The sequence below is a fragment of the Vipera berus genome (genome assembly GCF_964194415.1).
Source record: "Vipera berus genome assembly, chromosome: Z".
In the NCBI taxonomy this organism is placed as follows: domain Eukaryota; kingdom Metazoa; phylum Chordata; class Lepidosauria; order Squamata; family Viperidae; genus Vipera; species Vipera berus.
The window spans coordinates 50,037,516-50,052,885 of record NC_138205.1 but is presented as its reverse complement, the minus strand read 5'-3'; positions in this window follow the sequence as shown (position 1 = coordinate 50,052,885).

The window sequence follows — 15,370 nt, the reverse complement described above, 5'->3', positions numbered from 1 at the left end:
TGCTGTCTTCCTACACAAGAAAAGTATGTCTGCAAAAAATCCAGTGTCTTGGTGGCAAAAGTCTAATTTGCCTTGCAGATTTAAGGGCAGCAATTGGTGGATTCTTTTATTTCATTTCTCAATATCACCTGCCAGGAGCACACACAAAAAAAGCAGCCACCAATCACTCTCTTTAATGTGTAGAGGAGTGGGGTTTTAATGACTATGGGCAGATGTCTGGGGTGAAGAGTTTCACCACATAAGAAATTGTTTGAGTAATAGGAAAGAGTAATGGATCTTAGGTGTGGAGATACTTGTTCTGTGGACCAGCCACTTTCCCTATTTCTGAAGATTATCAGTCTTCTGGAAGAGAACTAGAACTTTCTGTTTAAACATGAATTTTAAGGGTCCTATACCCATATCCACAAAGTCAGTTTGACCAGTCACACAGACACCAGACAAGTATAGGCTGAAACAGGAGGCAATTTAACTGATACATTGGAAAAGCACTTTCTCCATCTGAGTTCAGTGCCAGAAATGTACCTGTTACTGATATGGGATGAATCAGGAAACTTAAGGAGATATTGCTCTTGGCTGGTAGCCCATGGAGAGCGCAAAATGGAGTAGACAAAGCACTTCCCCAAATGATAAAAACAAGCAATTGAAAAAGTCTTGACACAAACAGTAGAAACTTTTAAACATATATTTAAAACAGGTCTAGTGCTTTTTCAGAATAGTGCTACACCATTGTACATAGGAATCCTATACAATTCTGCATGATATATAGATTTAACCTGTACAGACACCACTCCCAGCCTTGTTGCTGAGCATCATAAAATGGAAGTACAGTACAAGGGCAGCAGGATCTTTTATATGTTGGTAAGTATGTGTATTAACATATACTTATTAACATATACTCCCTGAGTACTCAGGGAGAAGGGCGGCATATAAATTTAATAAACCTTAAACCTTAAACATGGCCAGGAGGAAGTGCTCTCTAACTAATACGAAAGGGATCGTCAAAAATAAAAATGAAAATTATAAAGATGGGGCTAAAAATAACAAACATTGTCAGATATAAGAAAATGCTGCAATAATTCTCACCTACCTAGCCAGAAGGAAGATCCATTAAAATCAATGGGATTTATTTACAGTGAATTTAGCAACCTTTCTTGGTTCTATTCACATCTATAATTTCCAGCCAATGTGGCCTAGCCAAGAATTCTGGATTTGCAATCCAGCAGACCTAAAGCTTGCCAGTGTAAGGCAATCAAAAACACCCATTTCCAGAAGTCTCCATTCCAATCACTTTAACCCTCAGATGGACGGTGTCAGGACCCACCCCAATCCATGTCTTAGGAAAGAAAGAACTGTTGGAGCCAGAATTTGTCCAAGAAGGAGCTTTTACAAAAACATGATTGTTACTGGAAATACTAGACAGGATCTGAGACTGTGTTATAGACTGGTACTTTTAAATTGTCCCCAAATGAAAACCCCTCCCTTCAGTCCATTTGGTCAGTCCCGGATCAATTAAAGTTCAGGTGTCAAAACCTTCCATAGGAAAAGAAATCTTCCATGCCTTTACACAGTTGCTGGGAACCTGCTGCTTGTGCAGCCGGGTTGAGAAATTAGCTGCTGGTGAAGCTGGGCAGAGGCTGCTCCTGCCCAGGGTTGGCGCCCATGAAAGAAGGACACAGAGATCTCTCGGGGGAAGGGCCCCACTGCTCCTGGGATGCACACTCAACCTGGGATGCACTCTGAACCACGAGGAGCAGTGGACCTTGTTTATTTATAGTAAAAGCAACCAATCATATTTTATTATTGTTCAAATAGAGCAATCATGGTTACACATGTGTTCTTCTAAACTATCCTGAAAGGACATTGGTGTTAATGGTAGATTCAAATACAGTAATGACCAATCATTTGCAGGAGGCGTCAGAATTTGCCTTAAATGGAATAGCCAATGGTGTGAAGGAATACTGTGATTATGCCCTTATCTGGCTGTAGCCAATGACATCTCTCCTAGGTTTCTTTGTTTTCTGGGTTTATGGCTTACTTCCTTACACATGGTTCACTGAAGACTTTCCATGGTAGAAAAGTACTAGCCAGAAAAGTACTAGCCAGCTTCATGTATAGGAACAGAGATCATGGTTATTCCAACATCGACATTTACTTCCTCCCTTTCATATTCTAATCAGAGATACAAACCAGATCTCCCCCCTTTCTTTGTTCTTCTCAGTTCAAAGGTTCTTCCCCTGCTCTGATGACGCCTGCAGGCAGACTGAATAAACAAGCTTGCATTAAATGGATAGAGATGGCCAATTAACATCTTCTCCTGTCCTCCTTGGAGAAATGGCAGAATCCAGTGAGGGTGTAATATTTTAGAACATACATATAGGGATTTATGAATGGGATATAAATGGATTCTGACAGATGGTTTCAACACAAGTGGGCTACATGATAGTCAGTAGCTGAGCTATTGCATTATCATTGCCAATAATACTTGTGCTAATCAATCTTGCCCAATAATACTTGTGCTAATCAATCTTGCCCACAAAGAACAAACTCTGCATTTCTATTACCTGTTGTAAACTTTTACAACAGTTTTATATATAAATCAATATCAATAGCCTAGAATTGCAGGGGTGAGGTGGATCTTAAAAGTATTTTTTCTGGTACTTCAACTCTTCTTTCTACAACACTTTCATTGGTGGTGTGTGTGTGGGGGGGAGGAAAGCAGTTGCTTGTTGAGATAAAAATGGTGATCAGATTCAATTGTTGGCAAATGTGGCTGATGCAAATTTTATGGGGAGCGGAAGTATAGGCTTTTCTCTCAAAATAATGGGAACAGTCTTCTCTTCTGTTCCAATCAACTTCTAAGTAGTGGAAAAGGAGATAGGACATTTTCCATGCCTGTTAAAACAGAGGAAGATGGTAGAGGGAGATTTTTAATCTAATTGTCAGCTTTAATAAGCATTCCATGTGTATGGAGAAAAAGGCAGCAAGGAGAGGGAGTTTATGAAGAGCTCTTGATTAAACAAAAGGCAAATTTTCTTGCATGTTGCAGGGAAAAAGTTCCTGTCAACTATTCATCTAGAACATCATCAGACATAGCACAGCAAACTAAGTTTAGGACAATGTTCTTGTGGTCCAGCTTCCCCAACTGCATTATTACAATTATTACTATTGCTGCTGTGATCATTATTAGACTTAAAGTTTACCTTTTTACCCATAAAGTACCTTTAATTTCAGGGTGGTGTTATAGCCAGGATTTTATTTATATTTATTTAAAAGACATGTCCATATTAGGAATCACAGTCTTTGGTAGTTCATAATACAAAGTAACATAAAAAAACAAATCCTCAATCCAGCAATCACAAAAGCTTTTTTCCAACATAAAGGAATTTTTTAGGGCACCAAAATGAGGAGGGTGGACAAGTCAACATACAGTAATCATTACTGACTAGAAAATGAGCTCTGTTTGGTTCAGAACTCCCTATTCTTCTGGGGAAAGACTAGTTTTTTGTTTTGGTTATCTAAGCCTGCAATCTTGGTTACTTAACAGAAGAGTCTGCTAGAGCCCTTTCTTCCTTTCAATAAGAAAACTTGTACAATTAAAAAGTTGGTCATCTGGAAGTTCTTGTAATGAGTTTTTATTTGTATTTAGTATGTTATATGACTGCCAACCTAGCAGTTCGAAAGCACGTAAAAATGCAAGTAGAAAAATAGGGACCACTATGGTGGGAAGGTAACAGCGTTCCGTGCGCCTTTGGCGTCTAGTCATGCCAGCCACATGACCACGGAGATGTCCTCGGACAAGCGCTGGCTCTTCGGCTTTGAAACGGAGATGAGCACCGGCCCCTAGAGTCGGAAACGACTAGCACACATGTGCGGGGGAAACTTTACCTTTACTTTACCTATGTTATATGAGCCCAGACTATTTGGCAAATCATGGTTTACGGTTTAACATGTTTTGGAAACCCCACCATCTGTGATTTATTCAACAGTGATTACAATACCAAAAATATCTGACAAGCCAGCCAGACTTTTTGCAGATCCAAACAATTATATGGCCAACAGACCTGGCCAGTAGGTTGCAAAAGATGTTCCCTGCAAATTGGCAGGAAGAAAAACTTTGTCTCTGAATAGGTCTATTCTGCAATGGTGTTATCAATCTTATTCAGAGAGTTCAGATTGACATATCCACGTCCCTAAATCCTTTTTCTTTCTTCCCAATGCAGCTGCAATATTTATATATAACATATGTGATTCTAATATTTTTAAAGGTATTGAAAAGAGCTTTTACTTAGTGCCATTATTAAACTATGAATAACTTATTTAATAATACCAGTTTTGAAGTTGATGCTAATTTCTTAGAAGCAGATTAGTAGACATCATGTGTATTACCTCATCACTCACAATGAAAATTTGATGATTCACTTCTTTGTGTAATGATATCCATCATGTGACTTCTCCCCTTGTTCCCCCGTTCAGTCATCCATGTTCATACAATGTTTCAGTTGGAAGTTCTTGCAATGAAGGAAGAGCTCCAAAGAGACACCATTTATTAAGATCATGGCAAAGAGATGGAAACTTCTATTCCCCAATTTGAACAGTGTTAATTCTGCTTCTGCTTACATAACAAAAACAAGCACATTCATTGAGTTATATCTGTGATGTTTGCCCTTGAGACCCATACCCAAAGAAAACTATTCCATTTAATTATGTTTTTCCAACTAGCAATAGTATACTAATATTCTGCTCCTGATTGACTTTAACACTTCCACTTTCAGTTGCAGTGGCTTGGCAGTAGAACTGGGCTGGTGCACAGTCTGAAGGACTGATTGATCATTCACTTACATCTTGATCATCTGAAAGAAGAAAAAAGAAAGTTGCTGATCAGCCAAAAATAAAGCAGCTCAGCAATCCACTATGAAATTGCCATTTGGGGCAATGATCAACCATTGAAGGGAAAGAGGAATGCTAAGCACTGGAATTGGGAATGTCACTAGATTGGAAAAGTACAGCAGACTAACTGCTCAGAAGAGACTTACAATAGTTTAGGATGAAAAAGAGTAGCTGAGCTCAAAATATAGGTGAAGTGTGCTAGATTGTGCTCAGAGGATTGTATCTTGTTTAAAGTGAAGACTTTGGATAGATTGTTCAGTTCCTCTTGACCCATCACTCCCGTACCACCTGTGGTACTTTGCCACATGGTAGGTGGTACGTGACCATCCTAGAGAAGTGTAGTGGGGGAGGGGAATGACCTGAAGTGATCCAAGCCTGAGGGAGAAGCAGCTGCAGAACTGTCTGGGCTCAGCAGAAGCCCCAGGAGCTGGCAGGGCTCCATCTGATTGCTCCATCTGATTTTATTTTATTTTTTTATTTTAATTCCATTTATATCCCGCCCTTCTCCGAAGACTCAGGGCGGCTTACAAGCTTAGTAGTAGCCTTCATTCTATGTATATGTCTGCTTATTAGGGCTTTTACACACACCCCAAGTGGCATTGGCACTTCTGTAAGCAGCGCAGAGCTGGAGGTAAACTGAAGAAAAAGTGGGGGGAGGAGAGGCTATAAAAGGAGGTCGTTTGGGTGGGGAAAGGGGAAAAAAAGACAACAGGAATAGGTTTAATCCCTTTAAACAAATGTAATTAGTTTTACCCCCTTTAATTGAGTCTGTGTGGCTTTTAGAAAGTTTTCTTTGAAAGTAAACAGGCTTAATTTAAAGCTAAAGCTTTTCACAATTGCTGGAGCCTTTCAGTCCGGATTGCAACATTGTGACACATGACACACCTGAGGCAGCTTAAAGAGGAAAAAACAGAGTTTATGTGTTTCTTTATTTTGTGAGCCTTTCTTGCTTTGCACTTGATTTCTGTGTCTTTAAGGGTACTGGGGGGATGCATTCTTACTACTCAAAAGGGAGAGAGGAAGAAGGGCCAACCAGCTAGCTCAGGGGTCTACAAACTTAGCAACTTTAAACCTGTGGACTTCAACTTCCAGAATTCCTGAAACAGTCATGATGGCTGAGGAATTCTGGGAGTTGAAGTCCACAAGTCTTAAAAGTTTGAATACCCCTGAGCTAGCTGGTAGTGGTGCATATTAATAAACATGGATAAATTCATCATACATTTGTCAGTGCAAAGGGAAAGTGATTCAGCAAAGGAACAGCCACTGAAGAAATTAAAACTGGCACTTTTTTACTTTTTTCCTACTGTTTGTAATATTTTATTAGATTATAGAATAAAATACAAAAATACAAAAGCAAATAGCAGGACACAGTGGGGAGGAAAAAGGGGGGGAAAGTGAGGGGGAGAAGGGAAAAAGAACAGACTTCCTCTGTTTCAGTAGAAGGAAGCATTAACATTGAATCTCAGCTTTTTACTTTTCCATAATATTATAAACTAGCAATTTCTGTAACAACAAATGAATCTAATCAGTAAAACCCAAAATCCCCTCCCTTTTTTTAGTAATCAAGTTTTTGACACCTTGCTAAGCACTGGTGGCACTCAAATATTGCCATGTCCTAAAAGTGGTACAATCTGTGAAAAGGTTGAAAAGCCCTGGCTTAGAGCACCACTGGAGGAAAACAAAAGATGGCTCCAATTTAGAGTAACTCTTAAGGCCTACCTCATGGTGGTAAGAGAAGTGAAACAGCAGCACTATTTTTCCATCCTTATTGGATCTGCAGTGTCACCTGATGGTCCCATTTTGGATCACCGGGGATGAAAGGCTCAGGGGGATCATCTTCAGGGCCACGCAGAGGAATTTGCTCAATACCTGATGGATGACGTTGCTTGGATTTGTTCTCAGTTGGAACCCATGTGTGGTGCAGGTCCATGTGAGATGTTGGAGAAGGATCTTTCTTGGTTAGCTGAAGAAGTGGATGGGGTCCTCAATGCTCTCAGAGCAACCACCTGACAATTAGATGCTTTTCCCACTGGGTTGGTAAAAGCCTCCAGGATGGGAACTAACAGGTGGGTTCAGGCAGTGATAAATTCTTCACTTGTAGGAGGGCACATTTCTGGGGACTTTTAGGGAGGGTCAGGTTTACCCCTTCCTTAACCCCCCCCCATCATTTGATCCCAACTGTCTGGTCAATTCTTATCCAGTTTCCCTGTTTCTTTTTTTAGAGAAAGTGATAGAAGGTGGTTGCTTGGAAGTTTCAGATGATCCTGAATGAAATGGATTATATAGACTCCTTTCAGACAGGATTCAGGGTTATGGGGCAGAAATAGTATTGTTTGTACTTCTGGATGATCTCTGATGAAAGAGGGATGGGAGTAGTGCAACCATCCTTACTTTCCTTGACTTCTCAGCAGTCTTCAGTACCATAACTATAGCATCCTTTGAGGCCAGCGACAGGGGCTGAGGCTGGGCAGCACAGCTGTTCTTCTGTGGTGTCTTCAGGGCTCAGTATTTCTTCCACTCCTTTTTAACATGTACATGAAGCAGCTGGATGAGATCATTCATGGGTTGATATATCAGTATGCAGATGATATGCAATTACATATCTCTACAACATAATACTACAGAGATGAGATTGAACAGTGGCTAGGATATTTGCTGTCATTATTATTTGTCATTGTACTGATTCCTCTATCAACAATACTGAATAACTTAGGCCATGGCTATCAAACATCAAAAGATATTGCAAAGGAGTTTGGACTGGACAAATGTGCCACACGTACCATCAAACAGAGAAAAATAGTGAAAACTGAATAAATCAAGATGCTCTATGAAAATAACATCAAGAGTATGGATGAAGATGATTACTACAAAAAAGTGGGTATCCTTCAAGCTCACAACTTCAAGAACACTAAAGTTAAGAAAAAGATTAGTGGTGAATACATCAAGATAGCAAAGATGATCTTAAAGTCCAAACTAAATGGAGGAAATACCATCAAGGCAATCAACACTTGGGTAATTCCAGTCAGATATACAACTAGAATAGTGGACTTGACTCAAGCAGAACTAAAAGCAATGGATAGGAAAAGCAGAAAAATAATGACAATGAATCATGCTCTTCATCCTCGCAGTGACATCGACAGACTTTACTTACCAAGGCAAATAAGTGGGTGTGGAATGTTGCATGTATCTTAGATGGTTGAAAAAGAAAAAGGGCATTGTAAGAATATCCGAATGACAATGAAGAAGATGCACTGAAGTTAGTACACAGGAAGGCTTACTAAATACAGGCAAGACCAAACTGGTCTACAAGAAAAACCAAATGAAGAACAGAATGGAGGTAGGGGAATACAAAGGCCAATACATGTACAATGTACTGTACTGTGAGTCTTTGCACTCCCACAAAATATCTAAGTCCAGTCCATCTTGAATGCTTTCTTATCTCCTGCTAATTTCCCTTGACCGTTAGTAGTTCAGAATCTTGTATAGAGCTTAAACTTGCATATACATAGAATGAAGGCTACTGCTAAGCTTGTAAGCCGCCCTGAGTCTTCGGAGAAGGGCGGGATATAAATGGAATTTTAAAAAAATAAAAAAAATCTTCATACTCATTTGAACTGATTTTCCTGGGGCTTGACATTAATCTGAGCTACTCTCCTCCACCCAAAAAATTCTCAGACTCTCTGCCAATCTTCTGCTCCTGGGGCTTATTTGGCTGCTCCAATCTGCATTGGCTCATCAGTGTCCAAATCCAAAGGAGCAGGGAGGCTAATGTTAGTGATGGGGGAAGTCAGCTTTGGAAGTGGTTGGCTGGGGCTGCTGAAAAATGTTTTAAGTTCTGTGAATCAAGATTTAGTGGCTATAGCAACTAGACAGAAGTCTTGTAGATCCTGGGAAGGTTGTATCAGTTGTATGATTATGGCCTTGTTGAACCCCTTCTTAAATTGTGCTCTTAGGGCTGGCTCATTCCTATCCAGATCTGTGCCAAAGGTGCACGGAACGCTGTTACCTTCCCACCGTAGTGGTCCCTATTTTTCTACTTGCATTTTTACGTGCTTTCGAACTGCTAGGTTGGCAGAAGCTGGGACGAGTAACAGGTGCTCACTCTGTTACGCGGCACTCGGGATTCGACCCGCCAAACTGCCGACCTTCTGATCGACAAGCTCAGCGTCCTAACCCACTGAGCCACCACGTCCCTTTTGCTCTACATGGATGATTTAAAATTCTTTGGAAAAACAAAAGCTGAATTGACCTTACTGCTGAAAAGCACTGAGGAGTTTAGCAGGGACATTGGAATGCAATTTGGCATTGACAAATGTGCAACTATTGCTGTTAAGGCAAGAAAAAATGTTGAAGATGATGGATTCAAATTTGATAATGAAGAACTGTTAAAAAACAGTAACACCAGAAGAAGGGTGCAAGTACTTAGGAGTTTTGGAAGCTTCTGACCTGTTGCCCAATCAAGTCAAGGAAACTACTTTAACAAAATACATAAAGCTAGCCCAGAAAATCTTGAGATCAAAGCTGAGTGGAGGGGATGTCATAAAGGAAAACAACACCTGGAATAATTGATTGGACTCAGATAGAACTTGATAACTTGGATTGAAAGATAAGAAAATTAATGACAATACACCATACTCTGCACCCAAAAAGTGATATTGATTGATTTCAGTTGCCTAGATCTCAGGATGGCAGAGGACTCTTACAGGTGAAACAAACTGTGGAAGAGAAAAAAGTTGACCAGCAAGGGGGATGGATTCGGTTTCAGTGGGGATGAGTATACAGTTGGAGGTTTGAAAGAGAAGTTTAGGGATTGATTGTCATGGACAAAATCTATGTGGTCACTGGGAGTTGAAAATGACTTGGTGGCACATAATCAGTCAATCAGTCAGTCAGTCAATCAAACAAACAAATAATATTATATATCACAAATATTTGTCAGTGATAATTAATTTGCTAATAATTGTTATTCCATTTTTGTCTTTCAGAGTGACATCCTCCTGGCACTTCTTCAATGAGTGCTACGATGTTTGGAAGGTGATTTGTGGCCTGCACTAAAACAAGGAACGTTTATAGAAGCTGCATTAAAATCTGAATCCATCTTTAAGACTTCACCAGATGTCTTGGTGTGATGATTCTACAAAATTATAACCACTGCAACTAGTTTCACTTATCTCAATTGGGGATCTAATCCAGCTGAAAAGGTTCATGCAACAAAAGTATTACTGTATTTACTTAAACCTTAAGTGCTGAAGGTACCGTCAGTAGTGCAGGTTTGTATCACTGCTAACAACAGAAAGTCTCCTGATGTTAAGGTACATATAAATGGCTCTGTAATGAAATGCAGAGAGGAATTTGCAAGAATTGAATGCAGTAGAGATAAGTTGGACAAAGGAGCTTTCATTTTAAGGCTCACCAAAAGTCTGTAATAGTGCATGAATCTATTATTTATTTATTTATTTATTTATTTATTTTAATTCCATTTATATCCCGCCCTTCTCCGAAGACTCAGGGCGGCTTACAAGCTTAGCAGTAGCCTTCATTCTATGTATATGCCTGCTTATTAGGGCTTTTACACACACACCCAAGCGGCATTATTACAAAGTCAGCTTAATTGCCCCCAACAATCTGGGTCCTCATTTTACCTACCTCGGAAGGATGGAAGGCTGAGTCAATCTTGAGCCTGGTGGGATGCGAACCTGCACTAATTGCAGGCAGCTGGTGTTACTTAAGGAGGCATTAGCCCACTGCTCCACCAAGGCTCCATATATTAGAAATATTTGTACTCATGGGCTAAATTTTTAAATTCCCATTGCAGTGATATGAAGACACTGACCAAAAAAGTCATGAAACTGGATTGAAAAGTATGATAAAATTTTGTTCTTCACTGATGAAAGATGAAATATTAATACCTTGGCAAACTGCTTCTTCACCTGTTTCCAGTTCCAACCAATTCAGCAGGTGGAGCCTCTGATTCTACACTGTATATTACAAAGGACGCAATCACCAACTATTGATTATTTAGAATTATACTTGAAAAATAATGATTATCACTCCATAATTAGTTCTGGCATGTATAACAATATGTAATTCCAGCAGAATTTTTAAAAAACAACCTTGAATCTGTAGTCCCATAATTCCCCAATATACCTTATGGAAAACTCTGAGGTAGAGAATCCATGGCCTTATATATTGAATTACAACTCCCAAATCCCTCACCATCAAGTCATTCTGAATTGAGTTACTAGAGCTACACCTGGAAAAAGCCATAGGTTTGTATCCATAGTGTAAAGAGTAAATCATTGGGTAGTTGAGCCAGGTGATCTATCTAACATCAAATGTCATAGTCCCAGAATTTCTATATTCAATCTATACTATTTCATGGACAGAAAATTCTCTGAACTGAAGCCTAATCAAGACAAAATGGTGGACAGTTTGTCTGCCAAAGTGAACAAGCAGCAGCTTCGCCACTGCTTCCCCCAATGGTGAAGGTGGAGTTTGGGAGGCAGCAGCAGGGCCTAGCCCAGGTGTGGCCCAGCAGCAGCAGCAGCAGCAAAGCTCATCCTTGACACTTAAGTGGCCACCAGTGGCTTGGATGCCACTGCTCCATCCGAGTTGAAGAAAGCGGAGGTGCAGCAGCGGGATTGCTCTCAATAAGTCGGGCGAACATGAGTGAGCAGTGCACCTGGCTCTTATTGTTTGAGAGCAATCCCGCTGCTGCACCTTTGCTTTCTTCATCTCAGATGGAGCAGACCCATCCAAGCTGCTGGCAGCTGATTGAGTGGGGAGGACAAGGAGGAGAAGAGCGTGAGGGTGGCTGGCCAGGTGAGGAGTAGGCCAGGAGATGGTGGCTGGTGGGCTGGGGAGGGGGGAATCATGGCCACTTGGGGGGCCTCTGCCAAGCCTAATGGCAGGGCATTGGCAGACCCGCCCTGGCCCATTTCCCTGGCTCTGTAGAAGTTGCTTGGCAAAAATCCTGTGCCCCTGATCGGACCCACGTGGCACCTTTGCAGCTCCACCACGGTCCTCTGTCACTTCCCCTGCCACCGCATGCAGTCCTACAAAGAAACAAAGTTTGTGGGCAGTCCCACAAACAAAAGAAGTGGGACTAAAAAAGTTCAATCAATCAATTCCAACTTCGCGAGATCTTTTTTTCCCCGTGAGAAGTTGGAATTGATTGATTGAAATTTTTTAGTCCCACTTCTTTTGTTTGTGAGACTGCACAAGGTGGCTGAGGACTGGGAGTTGCAGTAGAGGGATGAAAGAGCCTCATGCAGCTCTGGAGCCGCAGGTTGCTGACCCCTGGTTTAGGATTACCTTCCCAAGTATGACAAATCGCTTATATGGGGGTCAATCCACTTCTTTCTCTTAGCTCTACCTGCATTTTGGACAGCTCCTAACAATCCCTCCTCATCAAGTGGGGATTTCGATAGTTAATACATTTATGAGAACTAATTTGGTGTTGCGGCTAATGGCACCAGGTTTGAAGAGTTTAGCCCTGCCTTAGACCAAGCCAGTTGGATGACTTTGGTTCAGTCACTTTCTCTCAGCACTGGGAAGAAATCAGTGGCTAACCTCTGAAAATCTACATGCATTTCTCTGGGCAGTCCCCACAAGCCAAAGTTAATTTAAGGATGCAAAGAGCAAGCAAGCAAGCAAATAAATAAATAAATAAATGTTCAAAAATAGAAATGAAGGACAGTAAAGTTGTAAATAGCTACTGTTAAGATAAAATGGAAAGATTGTATTTGGAGAGCAAAGAAGTATTAAAAAGTTCAAGGACAATGAAATAATTATATCAGAAAGTTTATGGTCAGATGGACAAACCCGTGAGTTATATAAAATGTTTTTCTCAGATTGGGTGCAATTTAAAAGGGAAAAAAAACCCACTGATACTTCTGAGAGAGTATAATTGTTAAATCAGCCTGAAACTTGTTTTAGCCTTCAATTGCCAATAAAAAATTATTGCACACTAATTAAGATCTGTACTTTATACAGGCTGATGAAATAAAATTTCTAGGCAAATTCTTTTAATTTGTCTTTGGTGGCCCACAATATGGTGGAATTTGAAATTTCAGAGGACTCACTAATATCACACCTCTTTTCCAAAAGAGATCTATTTTAGCAATTATTTTATCTCAGGAGTGTCAAACTCAATTTCATTGAGGGCCGCATCAGCATTGCGGTTGCCCTCAGGGGGCCAGGTGGGTGTGGCCTGGGTGGGCGTGGCCTACTGGGTAGACGTGGCTAGAGTGCGTATGGCCTACTGGGTGGGCGTGGCCAGCTCTACATCGTTCGCATCAAGGGTGCCTATGGTGGCCTGGGCAGGAGTGGGACAGATCTGAGGGTCTCTGGCAGGAGGAGGGTCTCTGGGCCAGGGCCAAGGCAGCGGGGGCCGTTCCCTCACTGTTTCCAGGATGGCTTCGTGGGCCGCATGAAACCACTTCGCGGGCCGGATCTGGCCCCCGGGCCTTGTGTTTGACATGTCTGTTTTATCTCTTCAAGAAGACAATGGAAAATATTTTTCTTCTGCTGAGTTTGAGTCAATGAACAGTATTCAACTAATTCAAAATACAAAGAGGGAGTATAACAGTAATGGGAGAAAATGTGCAAAATAAAGGAAATAAGATTGCCACCAGTATTGGTTTTTTTTATTGAAAAGTTTTTCAATACATTTTATCTTTAACAAAACAACCCCTCCCCACCCACCCACCCCCTTCCCCCTGCCACCATTATTGTTAAGTACTAACTTGCTTTCCTCTAGCTTTTGTTTGGAAACCCAGTGCTAGAACCAGACTTAAGACAGCCTCAGCAAAACCACACTTATTATTACTGCCCAAAGTCCCATGCATTTTAATCATTTTGCTTTAAGTGTGGAATGAATCTTCATTTCTGGGAAGATTACGTTTGAAGTTGAAGCTGAAGCTTAATTCAGCCTTCTTGACCTCTGGACCACCCTGACAAATAGGTCATTGGTTGTTGCTTTTTGGTCTTTTGCTGCTACTGCTGAGTGCAAGTTATTGTGACTTAGCTGGTCAATCAAGTGCATGGCCTAGACCTGGATGGATGCAGAAGGTTCCTCTCTTTTGAGAGATACTGTATGCCCATCTGAATTTTAGAATGTAGCCAAGGCAGATGGTGGTGGTTGTAGAATGTTATCATCATTCAGGAAGCTTACAGTGATACTGTCTTTCACATCCTCTATTTGAGAAGATAGGTTCTAGGAAACAATTAGGACTGTTGCTGATGTACTTCTTCCTTGCTTGAGCTTTTTGATTCTATTAATAGGTTGATAGTAGAGTTTCTTAAACTTATTATTGTGACTTCAATTTGCATTTCCATGGGATGGACTCTGAAGTGGTTCATGAATTCATGGCAATCATAAATTTAATCCATATCTTCAAGAGAGCAATGCACATAGATGGCTACACATTGGATTTGGCCTTCACTTTAGGGAAGTTGCAACATTAACATTTGCCACGATAGGGTTACACTTGATTGCTTTGAGTGGCAGTTCAATTGCTGCTTTAATTAGCACAGGGGAAGGCACATGATTATGGCTTTAGATCAGATTGCTTTTTGTTAGAGATGTCTCTCCTGACTTGGAAATAATGTGTGTTTAGTGCAAACAGTGCTGAAGACATTCTTGAAAGAAGGAGGGGAGAAATCAAGCTAAAGAGTTTAGTTTAAGCCTTCAAACCAGACTGCATTTTCCTTGATGTATGCAATTTGGGATTTCCCTTGATTTATCACTCTTGTTTGAAGAGCAAGTAGCAGTTGCAGCTAAGAGGGACTTAACCCAGAGTCATGTTGTGCACCAGTTACACTCATTCTAAATTGAGAAGTCCTCCTCACCTACTGCAACACCACCAGCTTGGGGCTTCTCATGAAAATCCCTTAGAAGCTAGAGTTGTTCCTGAATACTACAATGAGAATAGTTACAGCATCACCTTGGTATACCAATGTAACACTTCTACTTTGCAGATTGTATCAGCTGCCAACTGGCTTGTGGAATTCAAGGTGCTGATGGAAATTTATAAGGTCTTTGAATCTGCATTTTTAGAAGATCACCTTTCTCCAGCATACTTTGTTTCCCATCAATTAAATAATGTCACCTTAAGAGATCCAGAAGACATGCTTTTAATATCACTTCCTCTGTCCAATGAACTTGTATTCCCCAAAGTCCATATGGGATTGATCTTTGTGCTCAATAAAGAAAACCTTAAAAACATAACTGTTTAGGCCAGAACACTTTGTGAATTTTCTGGAGTATAATGTGATTGAAATTTCTGATTTCTTTGTATTTAGTTTTATCTCATTATCTTTGTTATATTTTTCACCTTCTTGCTTTGTAGTTGGATGGTCTAAAACGTGTCTCTGTGCATGTGTGTGTGTGTGTGTGTGTGTGAGAGAGAGAGAGAGAGAGAGAGAGAGAGAGTTTGTATGTGTGTGCCCATGCATATGCATTAGTTTCTTTTTTATCCAT